At 49.4% G+C, this 14,004-nt stretch overlaps 1 protein-coding gene across 1 annotated transcript in view; it reads right to left on the minus strand.

Annotated features, from left to right (window-relative positions):
- LOC142590434 (uncharacterized) overlaps positions 1–14,004 on the minus strand; it is a 393,201-nt gene that overhangs the window by 42,152 nt on the left and 337,045 nt on the right. The window lies entirely within an intron of this gene.

Here is a 14,004-nt window from a genome sequence, read left to right on the forward strand (position 1 = left end):
CGGAAGTTTTCAAAATGTTATCGATGCTTCTATCTGCTGTCTGTTGTCGCCGAATCTTGCGTAAGCTGAGCGCATGTATGCACGACACAAATGGTGTAGAACTTTGTGCAAGGCACGCGGGTCCCAGCGGCTACTCTGGAACATTCAACGACTGATCAATAAAAGCCGACGTGCTTCACCCGCTGCTCAGATTTTCACCGATCGCGGACTGTGTTTGCCACTGTCGCTGTTCTCTGAGTATAACATGTTTTTTCAGGGTACAAGTTGACCCAATAAAACGCTAGTTTCCTTATTTTTAGTATTGCTGCTTTCCTCACCGTCACTACTACGTGAAAATACCATTCCGTGTTTGCAAATTTTCTATGTCCTCACACTACCTGTCTGCTGCCCAGGATTGCATGTCAGTTCGATTGATAACAATTCAGTAACCCTGATAGGCCGTCGGTTACCTGCGCTACACATTACATTGCTGGTCCAAAGTTCATTTTCAATGCAACAGCCTTCTTTAAGAACTTTACCCATTTAGCGGTAGGTCTGTACGTATGTATGTATGACGGCACATAACCTCTTTCTTGCCAACTTGTGTTTGTGTGTAGAATATGATCACATGGGTAGAGCATTTGGTCGCTGTGCTGTCCCTGGGAACTGGGTTCAAAACTAACTGCCGGCCCAACTTCGGTCGCTCAGCATCTAAGAATGGGCATGTGCTTCTATTCAACAACCTTCTTGGATGCTAAGTTGAGTCACTGGGTATGTGGTACTCGGTATGTACCACTGTTCAATGAGCGGCATCTCCCAGTGATCTCCAATTACCCCTGTCTTGTCATCTACTTTTACCCCGACTGTGTCTAGGTTGGCTGGCCTGCTCCCTCCCAACTAATTTGTTCTTTCTCTTTTCAAATTGAGAACAATCCTAGACCTCTCTAACCTATGATCACTACTATTTACCCGACCTCATATTTCTACAACTTGCACTATGCTAGGGTCGGCACAAAGTATAAAATCTATTTCATTTCTTGTTTCCACATTACGACTTTCCCAGGCCCACTTCCTGTTATTCCGCTTCCAGAAGAAGGTATTCATAACTCAGAGGCAATTTATTTCCATGAAGTCTGCCACATCTCTCATCTTCTAATTCTAGAGTTCATGACATAGTTGCCAGTCACCTGTTCCCCCACACAATTTCCCCCCACTTTCGCATTAAAGGCCCCCTCAAGGTCTGGCCATTTTAAGCTGACAAGTACAGTGCATACAATGCGGACTCAGAATCAAGGATGCTAAAATTGCATCACTACACACTGCGGAAACAGCTAAAATTTCGAACTAAACACTGTTTGCTTTCTTCCTCACGGGCCTGCGCTCCAAGATGAGGGGATGACTTATATCAACAAAAGCGCCTACGTGCATGTGTATGCTGTGATGTTGCTCATAGTGACATGTGACCCTTCAAGAATTATTCAAGGCAACATGTGTTATTTGTGTAATCTGTTGCTCAAGAGACGAATTAAAGTTAGGGAAATAATATAACATGCAGACCGAATGTCTGCTGTTTGTTTTACTTTGCACCACAGCAAGAGAGATGTACAGTCAAACCCTTTTTATAACTATACCGGTTTCAACTATATATCGGTCATAACAACGAAAAGCAGCTGCACCATAAACTTTTGTAAGTTTTCTATGCGGAAATAACCTGCTTACTTCAGTGTCCTCATGACGCATTATCATTTATAACGAAGAAGTATGGCTGCTGGGCGTCAATACCAATAGGTAATGTAATGCGAAATCTTTGAAAAGAAAGAAGGAAAGATGAAATGTAAGCCGCCCAGTGCTTCTCTCCATGAGAGATGCACACCAGTCTCACACACATTTCTTCCGTCACATTTCCACCCCTCCGAACACGAACGGACTGCGCCCATAGATCTGCACTGCGCCACCCTCCGAAACATGACTGGACTGCTCCAACTGCACTGACAATGCTGCCGGCGCTGCTCCTAGATTGCTTGCTCGGCCCTCACAGTTGGTCCTTTAATCTCTGGCCCTCATTCAGCGCAATTCTGCTAACGGATTAAGTCGCTCATGCTTGTCTTTGTTCGTTGCATCGAAGTCATTCCTGGCCACATTGTTTCTCAGCCTAGTTTGACATGCGACTGAAGCAGAAGATGGCTGATCAGCCCACTGATCATCCGCAATGCACGACATTGCCGGTGAAAAGAACGCGCACTGCTATAAATTTGGAAACAAAGTGCTTCTAACCGATGAGGCGATCGTCGCAAACACGCTTTCATCAGATACCAACGGCAGCGATGACGGAGTAGGGCAGGCTGCGTGAACATTGTCCCCGCGGGAGGTCCTGCATATGATTCAGTCCCTCATGAGCTTGTTTTTGCGAGGGACCTTCCGCTTCCCTACATGGGGCACCTAAATGCCTTGGAGAAGGGTGTCGGCAAACTTCGCATAAAGTGAGCAAGGCTGACGGACATGCGGTTTCTTCAAGCAAGCCAGTGGGGAGGTATGTGGCGAGATGCTTGTGGCGATCTGGCTCCAGCAGTTCTTCTGGATTTCTCAAGCTGAGATTTTGCCATAGCACCCTTCCCGCATAACTTAAAAGGCGCCTCTTGGGGCCACCAAAAGGATGCCTCCGTGGAACTCGTATATCATTTGCCGCTCTTGACTCTTCTTTGTAGTTGTTATACCAGTGCCGTTCTTGAACGCCAACAGTCGCGGCTTCTTAACAACATGCGATGGAAGCGCACAGGAAGCAGAGTTAAACAGTTGATCGAGTCAACACAATCAGAAGGCAGATGGAGGAAGGTGGCGGGGAGGAGAACTGACCTTCGCGCCATTATATTTTTCTCGGAACCGCTACGCCATTCCTCTTTTTCGTGGAACCCGGTTATAACAATGGATTTTTTGTGGCACTTGAATCAATATTGCTATAACTAGGTTCGACTGTATTTCTGTTTTGTCTGCTTATTCCCACATCGTTCAGTTGCAAGTAAACACAATGAAACTACATAATTTTCTGGCCTGTTCCAGCATGTGGTCATGCTCTGTGATCCACTTGTGTCAGCCTCGGTATCTGTGTAGCACTGACCACTGCCTCCTCTAAACAAAATTATGCCTTGGACGTCGCTTGTTTTGCCATTAGAGGTTTGCCAACACAAAATGCGAGCAGATCGCCCCGTAGTCGTGCTCCCAACTGTACTAGTGGAGACGGAGTGATGCTGTTGGCAACATTGTGTCGGTGCAGCGGTGCATCTGGCTACACGTTGTGCAGGCGGTTGCTTGTATGCTTGTAACATGCACTGGAGGCGCCACGTAGGGCACACGCCTGCTCCGTCACAAAATGTTTCTTTGAAGCTATTAGAAATATTCTAATGTGAATGATATGACATGCTTACTTTAATTTTTGTGAGTATTACGACATAACAGAACCTTTATGGTTTCCATTGACGCAACTCGTTTCTAGCATTTTTATAAGCATTCGGCCATCTTTCGACAATGTCGTGCAATGAGTTTTGAAGTTTTGAGCATTACATTAATTTGGCAGCTTTTCAAAAAGATAAAATTTTGTCAGGATTAGTTAGTGTTAAAGAAATGAATGGTGAAGAAAGGTATGCTCAAAATTCCTGCTGATTCCTTTTTTTTTTCGATCAGCTTTGGCATTGCTGAGCCGGTCTGAAGCAGTGGTTGCTGCAACCACGGTGACCGCAGCTCAGGGCTGCCAGGCTCCTTAAGTTCACCATTGCCAAGAAGACTGTGAGGCACACCTTAGCAAGTATATTTTTTGAATCTTACACACAATACCTTTCTTTCTGACTGAACATGAATGGGACACGAAGTCAACAGGCAGCTTCGACGCGTCGAAGACGCTCTCAGTACTGTTACGTTATTTTGTGTTAAGGCACTGCTATGAATTAACACAGAAAACTTGAAAAAGAACCAAACAAGACATTTGATTCAAGAACGAAGAAATTTTGTTATGTAAATGGAACACACTGAAGTATGTACTGGCGCAGGGAAAGAAAAGGGCGTGTTGACAGCTAGGTGAGGCAACAGTTGTTTGGAGACAATACATATTCAGGCTCCCACCAAAATCCCTCTCTCCCCGCCATGCCTAGAGCTGACGACATTCATGTTGCCAACTGGGCATCTTGCGCTTCACAAGTCGCCCATTCGATCGGCATAACATCAACACCAAAATACTGCTTAAAGTGCAAGTACGAAATCTTGATCGGACTAACAGGAGTCATCAAGCTCATGGATGACATACTCGTCTTTAGCCACAATGAAGTCAGTCATGAGAGGAATGCTGACATGATGCTCAAGCATCCCGGCTCGTTACTCTTCGACAATGACGACCACGATTCATCAAAAGTCTCCACACCACTATCCAATGACTACATCCCGCAGCCATCCAGCTCGGCGCTGCTCATCGACTCGTCCACTTCACCTTTGCTGCAGAACATGATCAAAGCACTTTGCTTCAGCTGTGTGAAGTACTGCACTTCATCGATATGCCAACTGTGGAGGAAAGAGGAAAGTACGGAAAGGAGGAGGCAAAGGTAGAGAAGAGGTATTTCAACAGTCGGGAGGCTTTGTTTCCATTACTCATAAATTATGCTTCAGGGATGCACGACAAGATCGCGACAATCATTTCCTTGCAGAAATTTCTACTATAACTTGAGAAATTTTCCTGACACGGGGTTACCTTTCAAGCAGTTTGGCGGCAGCATTCCTGTCAACCACTCCTTGAGCAAAATTTTAAAAAAGTGGCCTGATAAACTTCCTGGAACTTAGAAGCAGCAGCAGCTCTTTGCGGTGGTCAGTGTCGGTGTTTCAAAAGCTCATCACTGGTAGGCTCATGGGCTCTTGCACAATCCTCTGTGCGTAAAGTTCAAGGGCTTCGCGACGGGCCTCCAATGAGGAAGCACACATTCCACGAATCTCCGAAGACCTATGAGCAGATTCAGCAGTTCCCGAGATCGATAAAACAGGCCACCACAGTCTCGATGAGCGATGGGCCCGTGCTTAGGAGTGCTGCTTTTTGCTCGCCGTAGGAACGCTATACGGCCTGCACAGGGAATGTGCTCACTCGCCGCACGCACAATGTATCTGCCAATCACGGCCACGCTGGCGATCTGAGGGGTGGAGACAAATGGTCGCGCTGAAAGGCAGTTTTTTAACCCCTGCGCTGCCATGTTTACGACCTCGTCAAAGGTGCTTGTCGCACCATGCAATTCCTGTTGAATAAGAATAAGATGCTGCGATGAGAATGTGGTCAAGCTCTTAACATTGCTTTCACTTGAAGCCGACACGATTCTGGTCTTCAGCATTTTTTCCAGGACACATGCTGCACTCTTTACGTCCAACATGTCATTGTACCCGGCAGTGCGGCGCAGAAAGCCAAACATTGGCTCGATCGGGTCGCTGGACATTTTCCAAGTCAGGATGAACTGGAAACTTTTTTCGCTGTAAGTAGATGGATGCAGGCAACTTTTGATTTTGTTGGAAAAATCAGTGAGATAAATTTTCTTGCTTAAAGGGCCCCTCACCAGGTCTGGCCATTTTGAGCTGACAAGCGCAGAGCATACAGCACGTGACAGCAATCGTATCTGCAAGGTATTTCACTGCCATGTGCCGCTGAAAGATCCGAAATTTCAAACGGAACGCTGTTTTTTCTTTTCATAGCCGCCACGCTCCAAGCCGGAGGATGATCTACTCCCATCCCTGCACCTACGTAGTCGTGTCTGCAGTGTGATGTAGCTCGTGGTGACCCGTAACTTTGAGAATAATTGAAGGCACCATTTGTTATTTGTCTGATCATTTGCTTGAATTGACGAATTGAAGCTTAGAGAAATAATAAAACACACAAACGGAATGTCTACGTGTTTTTGCTTTACTTTGCGCCGAACCAAGAGAGAAGTACTTCCGCTTCGTCTGCTTGTTCCCACGGTCGTGCGGTCACGTGCGCAGGTACCGAAACTGTGCCATGTTCTAATGTGTTCCAGCGCGTGATCATTCCTTGCGATCCGCTTGTTCTGCCTCAGTATTAGCATAGCACTGAATTATGCCACTACTACGGTTTCCCTGCACATAGCGCGGAATATTTGTGCGCTGCACGAACGAGAGAATAGCTTGCGTGGGATGTTGTCACGGAAGTGCATAGCAGTGAAAAGAAAAGTGAGAAAAACGTATGCATCACGCGATCCTCGAGGTCCGGTATGAGAGAATGCAGTGAAGGAATTTTGCTTGTGGAGGCTAGAAAGGGCGAGTAGAGAGACTGTCTTGCTTGGCAGTAAAGCCCGCCTGCAGAAATCATGGGTTTGTGGCACTGAAATATTTCTATCTCGGCTATTAATGAGCCGACTTGAAAATTTTCTGCGGCAGAATGCTCCCTAGAGGACACGTAACAACTTCCAGCATATAACAAAAATTTGCTATGGGGCCAGGTGAGGGTCCCTTTAAGGTGCCAACCGCAAGCTGGGCTTGGAGAACAATCGCGCCCCCGACAATCTATTTCAGCAGCGCATCAGACATTGCAGTTACAGCGGCATCCATCTCGCACTGTTCTCTATGAATAAAGAGTGCTAAGGTGACGCTAAAGGTTTGGAGAAACTGCGAGCTAAAAAGGACGGACATGCGAGAGCAGACGTCTCAACACCAGCTGCCCTTTTCACTAGTTGGCACTGGACTGCATTCTTGAACCGAAGCCATGCTCCATTTTATTGTGTCCGCAACTGAATATTGCCGACAAAAAAAAGAAAAAGAAAAAAATAACATCGGGTTCTGGTTCCTTCACACTGCGGCGCTTTGATGACTTGCGGCCATCCACTACTGCCCGACAGTGCAAAGTGCTGAACTACTCGCGAATCTACTGGCATTCTACTGCTGGCGAAACTATTGGCATTACCGCGTCCCTTCGTCCCGACCGTCAGTAGCAGAAAGGCCGAACGCCGCACTAGAAATTTATTAAGCATGACAAGCACCAGCATGAAAACAAGGATGCCGAGACGATGTTTGACATCACTCTGGGTACTCTCATCGTGAGCGCGCGATAGCAGCGCCATGGTGCGGCCCTGCAGCTGCTCCGGCCGCCTAAGCCGTGGTCCATTTCAATCTGTTGACGACTGTACATGCTGCTCTTCACTTTGATGCCAAGTTGAGTCACTGTGCATGTGCCAGTATTGAACGAAACTCTTTGACACCACTACCAACACCACCCCTACCACTACCGTAACCAATAATGCGCCAATCATGACTGCTAATGACATTAAAGTCACCAATCATCTCAAAAGAATGGATGCACCACCAATTTGCTTCTTCTTAACCCCATTAGGGCCTACTTCTTTTTCTCCAAGTGCGACCCCCCAGCGTTGAGTTCGTTTTTATTGCAGGTTTAACATCGTCAGACTGACCTATATAGCAAAAAAGTTACATTTTTTCAGAGTGACTATGAAGTGGCAATTAATATTTTTCGTAGAAAAGCATGCATTGTTTATTTTTCAATACAGATACAGATGGGTTGCACAACTACTTATAAGAATAAAATAGTAGATACACCGAAATAGATATGTTCCCAATTCGGCACTCACCTAGGCCTTGTTCAGGTACTTTGCAGACGCACTCGGTACGTGCTGCTCTTTATTGAACCACATTGACGCCAAATTGGGTCACAGGTGTGAGCACTTTTCATATTACTACTTAACATACAATCAACAATCGTGCACCAATCATCGGACTGCTAATGACATTAAACTTGCCAATCATCTCAAAAGAATCGATGCACCACTAATTATCTTCCTCTTAAACCATCGAGAGTATTTTCCCCCAAATGTGAACCCTCAGTGTTGAATATTTTTACTGTAGATTTAAAATCTTCAGACTAACAAATTTTGCAGAAAAGTTATCTCAACTTTTTCACAGTGACAATAAAGTGACCAAACATATTTTCTGCAGGTAAACATGCACTGTTTATTCATGAAACAGATGGGCTTGTATTGCCACTTATCAGATTTTTTTTTAATATAGAGAGCCTAGAAAGCAACATAGAGGCTAGAAACAGTGACGTGCTCCTAGGGCTCGGTTATGTTTGCAGCTTCCACCATGATGCTATCACTACCATGGGGGTTTTGCTCTAGTGCATAAAGCCCGCCTTTTTGATACAGTAGTTGATGGCGAAAAAGGGGTCCCTAACACTTTTTCCATTGATAGGCATGCCCACTGGATACAACCTTCACGATCACGGAACTCCCAGTTTTCAGAATCATCAATATTGTTACGTAGGAAGACACCGACGAAAAGCTATTTACAAGTATATTTACAAGGCGATACGCCGCAGTTGACCAGGAGGCAACAGCCCGCGCTAGCTTCCAATCGTCGTCTTCGTCTTCTTCCCGCTCGGCTCTTCGTCATTGGAAATACTACCCCGTAGCACTACCCCCGGCGGCAAAAGCGCCGTCCCGGAGCGACTAAAGGCCGGACTCTGAAGCAGTGTAGTAGCTCTTGAGCCTACTGACGTGCACGACATCACTAGACGCCAGAGTAGATGACGAGGTTGAGCTCACAGGAGCAATTTCGTATGTCACAGGCGTCACCTGGCGCAGCACGCGGTAGGGTCCTGTGTATCGCGAAAGGAGCTTTTCGGAAAGTCCGACGTGACGAGAGGGCGACCACAGGAGCACGAGTGCACCAGGTGAAAACTGTACGTCACGGTGGCGGGCGTTGTACTGACGCTGCTGCGTGGTTTGCGAGTCCGTCAGTCGAGCACGGGCAAGCTGGCGTGCATGATCGGCGAGGGCGATGGCGTCGCGCACATACTCGGTTGTTGAGGTCGCAGCAGGAGGAAGTACCGTGTCAAGGGGCAAGGTCGGTTCGCGACCGTAGAGTAGATAAAATGGAGAAAATCCGGCGGTGTCGTGCCGGGAAGAATTGTAAGCAAAGGTGACGTAAGGAAGGGCAACGTCCCAGTCGTGGTGGTCCTTCGAAACGTACTTGGACAGCATGTCGGTAAGAGTACGGTTTAACCGCTCTGTCAGGCCATTGGTTTGAGGATGGTATGAGGTAGTCCGCTTGTGTTGAATAGAGCAGGAACGCACAATGTCGGCGATAACTTTCGAGAGGAAGTTACGACCACGGTCAGTAAGCAGCTGTCGCGGGGCGCCATGCACTAAGATAATTTCACGCAAGAGAAAGTCCGCGACGTCAGTGGCGCAACTGGTAGGTAGAGCCCGCGTGATAGCGTATCGGGTGGCGTAATCAGTTGCGACGGCTCCCCATTTGTTCCCAGAGGATGACGTGGGAAAGGGACCAAGGAGGTCTAATCCAACACGAAAAAACGGTTCCACAGGGACGGTGATCGGCTGCAGATGACCGGAAGGTAGCACCTGAGGCGTTTTCCGACGCTGGCAGGGATCACAGGCAGCAACATAGCGTCGGACGGAGCGAGCGAGACCAGGCCAATACAAGCGGCGGCGGACGCGGTCGTACGTGCGGGTTACCCCAAGATGTCCTGCAGTGGGTGCGTCATGCATCTCAAAGAGCACAGTCTGTCGTAGATATTTTGGCACGACAAGAAGAAGATCAGGGCCATCCGGGAGGAAGTTCCTTCGGTACAGAATGCCGCCCTGGAGGACATATCGGCGAACGGATGCGTCGGTAGGTGTAGAGCGCAGACGCTCGATGAGTACTCGCAGCGATAGGTCTCGGTACTGCTCATCGGCGATGTTAGCGAAAGCAGACACAGAGAAAATGCCGTCGGCAGTACTACTGTCGGCGTCGTCAGGCTCGTCTACCGGGTAGCGAGACAGGCAGTCAGCGTCCTTGTGTAGTCGGCCAGATTTGTAGGTGACAGAACGAATATTCTTGGAGGCGTAAGGCCCAGCGACCAAGTCTTCCTGAAGGGTCTTTCAATGAGCATAACCAACAAAGCGCGTGATGGTCTGTGATAACGGAAAAGGGTCGGCCATATAAGTATGGGCGGAACTTCGCAACCGCCCAAACTAGGGCCAGACACTCACGCTCAGTGATGGAATAGTCGCGCTCCGCGGGCGAGAGGAGCCTGCTGGCATAAGCGATAACACGGTCGTGGCCACGCTGGCGTTGTGCCAGTACTGCGCCAATTCCGTGACCGCTGGCATCAGTACGGACTTCGGTAGGCGCAGAAGGATCGAAATGGGCCAGAACGGGAGGCGTTGTGAGAAGATCGATGAGAAGCGAGAATGCAGAGGCCTCGTTATCGCCCCACTGGAAAGGGGCGTCTTTTTTCAAAAGCTCGGTTAGTGGTCGTGCTATGGCCGCGAAATTTTTGACGAAACGGCGGAAGTACGAGCAAAGGCCGATGAAGCTGCGCACATCCTTGACACATTTCGGAACAGGGAAGTGCGTAACAGCATGGATCTTGCCTGGGTCCGGTTGCACTCCGTTCGCGTCAACGAGATGTCCAAGGACGGTAATCTGGCGACGGCCGAATTGGCACTTCGATGCGTTGAGTTGCAGACCGGCTCGCCGAAAAACGTCCAGGACTGCTGAGAGGCGCTCGAGGTGCGTAGCGAATGTTGGGGAATACTATAACCTCGTCCAAGTAGCACAGACACGTGGACCATTTGAAACCGTGAAGAAGGGAGTCCATCATGCGTTCAAAAGTGGCAGGAGCGTTACATAGGCCGAACGGTATCACTTTGAATTGATAAAGACCGTCGGGTGTTACAAAGGCAGTCTTCTCGCGGTCGAGATCGTCCACGGCAATCTGCCAATAGCCGGAGCGAAGGTCAATAGAGGAGAAATAGCGAGCACCGTGGAGGCAGTCAAGGGCGTCATCAATCCGAGGTAGGGGATACACGTCCTTTTTGGTAACCCTGTTAAGGTGCCGATAATCCACGCAAAAGCGCCATGAGCCATCCTTCTTTTTTACCAGCACAACCGGTGACGCCCATGGACTACATGACGGTTCAATAATGTTCTTGGCAAGCATTTTGCGAACTTCGGTGTGAATAACTTGACGCTCAGCCGGAGATACTCGATACGGGTGGCGATGAATAGGAGGGGCATCTCCGGTATTAATGCGATGTTGAACAGCTGTTGTTTGGGCCAAAGGACACGATCGTTAAAGTAAAAAATATCTTGGTAGGAAAGCAGAACGCGGTAGAGCGCACGAGCGTGCGCGGACGGCAAGTCGGGCGCATTCATTTTCTGTAAGTCGGCGATGGTACAAGTTGCCGACTGCGATGGTAGAGGAGGATCGGGTGAATTGTCGTCTACTGAAATTGATGCTACAGAGTGATCCTCGAATGAGCAAAGTTGGGCCAGAGACATCCCGCGTGGCAGCACTTGTGTCGTCAAGCCAAAATTGACCACTGGCAGGCAGACGCAATTCGCCGTAATAGATGAAACTGTATGAGGTAGTGTGATCCCGTGTGTAAGGAGGACGTCTTGCATAGGAGCCGCGATGTAGTGACCGTCGGGCACTGGCGGGGATGACACGAAGTCAACGTAAGTCAGCGCCGAAGGTGGCAAGCGAACGAAGTCGACGGAACTGAGGCGAGTAAGGTGTTGTTCAGCGGGAGCCAGAACAAGCAGGTCGAGGCGAAGAGTACTGGCGGAGCAATCGATGAGAGCAGAATGTGCGGAGAGGAAGTCGAGGCCGAGGACGATGTCGTGGGGACAGTGGGCGATGACTGTGAATAGCACGGTAGTGGAGCGATCGGCGAAGGAGACGCGGGCGGCACACATACCAATTACAGGGGCTGTTCCGCCATCGGCGACACGGACAACAGGCGTCGTGGCGGGCGTGATTATTTTCCTCAGCCGGTTACGAAAGTCCGCGCTCATTACCGACAAATGCGCCCCAGTGTCTATGAGAGCTGATACAGGAACACCGTCGACTTGCACGTCAAGAAGGTTCAGATGAGTGGGCAAGGTCAGGAGAGGATTTGGCGGCGTAGGGAGCAATGCAGCGTCACCTCGAGACGCTGCATCGTCTAGTTTTCCGGCTGGGAGCGGCGTCCGAAGGGAGTCGGCGAATAGGAACGACGGGGCTGGGGAGCGAGATTGACGTCGTTGGGGCGAAGGCGAACGAGAATAGGGGCGGTTCGGCGCAGGAGAATCGGTGGCGGCATTATCTGATCGGACAGCATAGGCACGAGAAAGGCCACCTGGGGGGCGAGAGTAGGCAGTATATTGTTACGGTTAATGTTAAACCGGCTTTATTCAAGGGACGAGATGGATGGTAAAGTCAAGATGGCGTCCTGAGGCTGCACCAGCTCACTTCTTCTTCCTCTTCTTCTCGCCCGGCTCATGCCGTAGCAATCCCCGGTTGCCAGACGAAGCCCGCTGGGCAAGTCCAAATCACTCGGAAAGCGTAGGGTGAAACCGCTTAAGACGGGCAACATGTACTAACTGGGTCCGGCTAGACCGACGACCAGTCGACGTCAAGCGTGCCACTACGTACGTCAAGTCACTCAAGCGATCTACGATGACGAATGGGCCCGTGTACTGAGGTAAAAACTTTTCGCATAAGCCACGTTTACGTTGAGGAGTCCACAACCACACAAAGTCTCCTTTGGCGTACGAGACAGACTGGTGTCGGCTGTCATAGCGCTCTTTCGATCGGTCTTGCGATGCCACAGTACGAAGACGAGCGATACGCCGGGCTTCTTCGGCAAGACAAAGCGTCTTGGCAACAGAGTACTCGCTGTGAAAGTCAAACGGTAGTATAGTGTCAATGCAGCTTAGCGGTGAACGTGCGTAAAGGAGATAAAAAGGACTGTAATCGGTCGTCTCATGCTTTGCAGTATTATACGCATAGGTGATGAAGGGGAGTACGTCATCCCAGTCCTTGTGATCGGAAGATACGTACATGGCCAGCATGTTAGTTAGAGTTCTGTTCGTACGTTCTACAAGCCCATTTGTCTGAGGGTGATAAGGCGTTGAATGACGGAATTGCGAACTGCAGAGACGAAGCAGTTCTTCTACGGCGTCCGCAACGAACTGACGACCGCGATCGCTAATGATCACACGGGGGGGACCATGTCGAAGAATAATGAATCGAAGCAAAAACGTTGCAACGGACGCAGCTGTTGAAGATGGCACGGCCGCCGTTTCCGCGTAACGGGTCAGATGGTCGACACATACGATCACCCATCGGTTGTCGTTAGATGATCGGGGAAATGGGCCCAGAAGATCGATACCCACTTGTTCAAATGGCAGGCGAGGCGGCGGCAGAGGTTGGAGAAGACCTGGCGGAGCGGTCGTAGGGCGCTTGTAGCGTTGACATTGTTCGCAACTGGCGACGTAGTGCTTGACCGTGTCCCGCATTCTGGGCCAGTAAAAACGCTCCTGTGTCCGGTTCAAAGTTCTTATGAATCCTAGATGGCCAGAGGTCACATCGTTGTGCATGGCTCTCAGTATGTCCGTTCGTAGACTCTGCGGCACCACCAGAAGGAGACGTGCGCCTTTAACCGAATAATTGGTCTTGTAAAGCAGGCCGTCACGGACACAAAATCGACCGGTGGCTCCAGGACGCGATGCGGCCACAAATAGAGGTTCCAAACCAATATCATTTTCCTGCGCTGCTTTGAAAGTCATCGAGTCTGGGAATGTAGAAGAAATGGGAGCAAAACAGTCATCAAAATTGTCTTCGTCACACTCCGTCGTCGTCAGAGGAAGGCGGGAGAGACAGTCCGCATCTGCGTGGCGACGCCCGGACTTGTAGGAAATAACGAAGTCGTACTCCTGCAGTCGAAGAGCCCAACGTGCCAGTCGTCCACTCGGGTCACGGAGATTCACCAACCAGCACAACGCGTGGTGGTCAGTAATGATAGTGAACGGGCGTCCGTAGATATAAGGTCGAAATTTGTGGACAGCGAAAACAGCTGCCAAGCATTCTTGCTCGGTCACAGTGTAATTGCGTTCCGCCTTAGTCAAAGAGCGACTAGCATAAGCCACAACGTGTTCAGCTCCTTGATGACGTTGCACAAGTACGGCGCCGATGCCGATGCCACTGGC

This window comes from Dermacentor variabilis, chromosome 8 (assembly GCF_050947875.1).
Source record: "Dermacentor variabilis isolate Ectoservices chromosome 8, ASM5094787v1, whole genome shotgun sequence".
In the NCBI taxonomy this organism is placed as follows: domain Eukaryota; kingdom Metazoa; phylum Arthropoda; class Arachnida; order Ixodida; family Ixodidae; genus Dermacentor; species Dermacentor variabilis.